Below are 2,842 nucleotides of genomic sequence, written 5' to 3' on the forward strand. Positions count from 1 at the left end.
ATTAAGCCGCAGCTCCCAGCAACCCACCTATTTAACCCCAACCTTATCACAGGACAAATTACAATGACCAATTAACCTACTAACTGGTATGTCTTTGTACTGTGGGAGGAAACCCATACGGTCACGGGGCAAATGTGCAAAATCCTTACTGACGATGCCAGAATTGAACTCCGAGCTCCAATGCCCCTGGGCAGTAATAGCGTTGCACTCGCCCCTATGCTACCGTAGTGCCCCCCGTGTTCCATGTGGATCTGCTAAACATTGTGGGCATGCACATGGCGTAGCATACACGGCACAGCACATCACACAAACCAATCTTCCGTCCGTGGACTCACTTTACACCGCACGCTGTCGGAGCAGTGCTGCCAGGATAATCAAGGACACGACCCATCCAGCCAACAGACTTTTCGTCCCTCTTCCCTCTGGGAGAAGGTTCAGGAGCTTGAAGACTCGTACGGCCAGATTTGGGAACAGCTTCTTTCCAACTGTGATAAGACTGCTGAACGGATCCTGACCCAGATCTGGGCCGTACCCTCCAAATATCCGGACTTGCCTCTCAGTTTTTTTGCAACACCTTACTTCCCATTTTTCTATTTTCTACTTATGATTTATAATTTAAACTTTTAATATTTACTAATTTTAACTATTTTTAAAATTTTTAATATTTAATATTTGTAATCCGGGGAGTGTGAAGCGCAGAATCAAATATCGCTGTGATGATTGTACATTTTAGTACCAATTGTCTGGTGACAATAAAGTATAAGGTATGCTATGTCACCGCCGGAATGTGTGGCTGCCCCCAGCACACCTTTTGGTGTGTTGGTTATTAACGCAAACGCATTTCACTTAATGTTTTGATTAACTCGTGATAAATAAACTTGATTCTTGAAAATTTTTCTCCACCTGCGTGTCTCAGCTGCTCTTCAACACGAAAAGTTTAATTTATTCTACATTCTTCATAAGTTTTGCAACATAGAATGGCCAATATATCTATACTGGAACTGAGAACAACCACCTGATTGCTCTCAGTTATTTTCCTGTAGCCTATTTTCCCTGACTTTCCTTCCAATGTCTTCATGATGCTCCAGTCCACCTACACTAAGATGTTAATTTATGGTGGCTGGATGAAGGACTTTGTGAGGTGGGATGAAAATGAACTGCCAAGGGCAAACTCTTAGCCCGTCCACGGGGAGAAGGTATGAAGTCCACGCAGACAGTAGCCATGGTCAGAATTGAAAGGCTTCGACAGAGTGGTTGTGGAGAGGATGCTTCCTGTGGTGGGGGCGTATAAGACCAGGGGACACAGCCTCAAAAAAGAGGGATGTTCATTTAGAAAGGAGATAAAAAGGAATTTCTTTAGCCAGAGAGTGGTAAATTTATTACCACAGGTGGCTGCTCAGGCCAAATCATTGAGTATATTTAAGGGAGACGTTAATAGGTTCTTGATTAGTCAGGACATGAAGGAATACAAGGAGAAGGCAGGAAATTGGGGCTGAGAAGGAGATTGATCAGCCAAAATGAAATGCCAAAGCAGACCTGATGGGCCAAATAGCTGATATCTGCTCCTGTATCCTATGGCTTTACATATATTTATAGCTGGGGTGCCTAAGACCTTTACACCAGACTGCATTTGTCAATGTGGAATGGAGAGCGAGTTTGTAAATCTGGTGGGTATAAAAGATGTTGGAAGGAGTGGAGTGGTGCGGGTAGATTGCGGGACAGGTGCCAGAGAAAGAGAGCCAGAGGCAGTGGTGTGGTGTGGGTGCAGACACACCCAGCAGTGAGGAACCAGGCAAGGTCCTTTGATGTCTCAAGTCTGCCCCTATGTTCTTCTGGTCTTATGTAATTAGACATCATTGTCTTAGACATCACTTCCAGTAAGATGGGAGCACTTTTCGATCACAGCAGCTTCTAAGGGTGTCATCGTCCTTTTTAAATACAAGACCCCACTGGACATTAAGAACTTAAAGTACTACAGGCCTACCCCATTAGCGAGTTGCTAATGGTAGAGAGATTGAAGGAGTAGGATCAGGGAGGTGTCGGCTCCAATAGAGGTGGTGTAGAGTGGTGTCCAAAATGGAGTTGGTGCTGCTTCCCGGAGTTCACTCATCAGAAGACAAGCTGTATGCTGTTTTGTGTTTCAATGCAGATAAAGCACTTCAGAGCAGAAACAGATATTCTGCCTAGTCCAACGAACCCACACGTGAAGCATAGACCTCCTCCAGTCCATCCATGTACTTATGCAGTTAAATGTTGAAATCATACACACCTCAATCACTTCCCTTTGGCAGGACATAAATAAGGGCTCGTCCGGGATTTGAACCCGGGACCTCTCGCACCCTAAGCGAGAATCATACCCCTAGACCAACGAGCCATGTTTTCATTTTGATGCTATTTTTTTACTGAAACATTCGTGGACTCAGGGTTTTGGACTTTTTTTTGTGTGTGAACTTTATTTTACTGATATACGTGCTTGCTATTTTATATGTGCGATATGTGCTGTGCATGACTATTGGTACTGTGTTTTGTACTTTGGTTCTGGAGTAATACAGTTCCATTTGGCTGTATTTATGGATATCCACAGATGGTTGAATGACAATTAAATTTGAACTTGAATTAATTTGGCAAAATATTGTGGGCCTGTTCCTTTACCATTTAATGTTTTAAGAAGATTATATCATATTATTTTATCCTTCTATGTAATCTTCTCTGGTCATCTTTGATTAAAGCCAGTAGCTTTGTCCATCAATAAATGACCTTAAACCTTTGCAGTCCATGTTGCTGAAGGTATTCCCGCAGTAGCGTTGCAGAAGGGAGTTCCAATATTTTGACCTAGCACCAA

The 2,842-nt window shown here is 43.2% G+C and overlaps 1 non-coding gene across 1 annotated transcript; it reads right to left on the reverse strand.

Moving 5' to 3' along the window:
- Positions 1 to 2,302: 2,302 nt before the first annotated feature.
- trnap-agg (transfer RNA proline (anticodon AGG)) lies at positions 2,303 to 2,374 on the reverse strand. The gene has a single exon. It is a non-coding gene; the product is annotated as a tRNA-Pro (tRNA).
- Between the last annotated feature and the right edge of the window lie 468 nt (positions 2,375 to 2,842).

This window comes from Mobula hypostoma, chromosome 7 (genome assembly GCF_963921235.1).
Source record: "Mobula hypostoma chromosome 7, sMobHyp1.1, whole genome shotgun sequence".
Classification (NCBI taxonomy): domain Eukaryota; kingdom Metazoa; phylum Chordata; class Chondrichthyes; order Myliobatiformes; family Myliobatidae; genus Mobula; species Mobula hypostoma.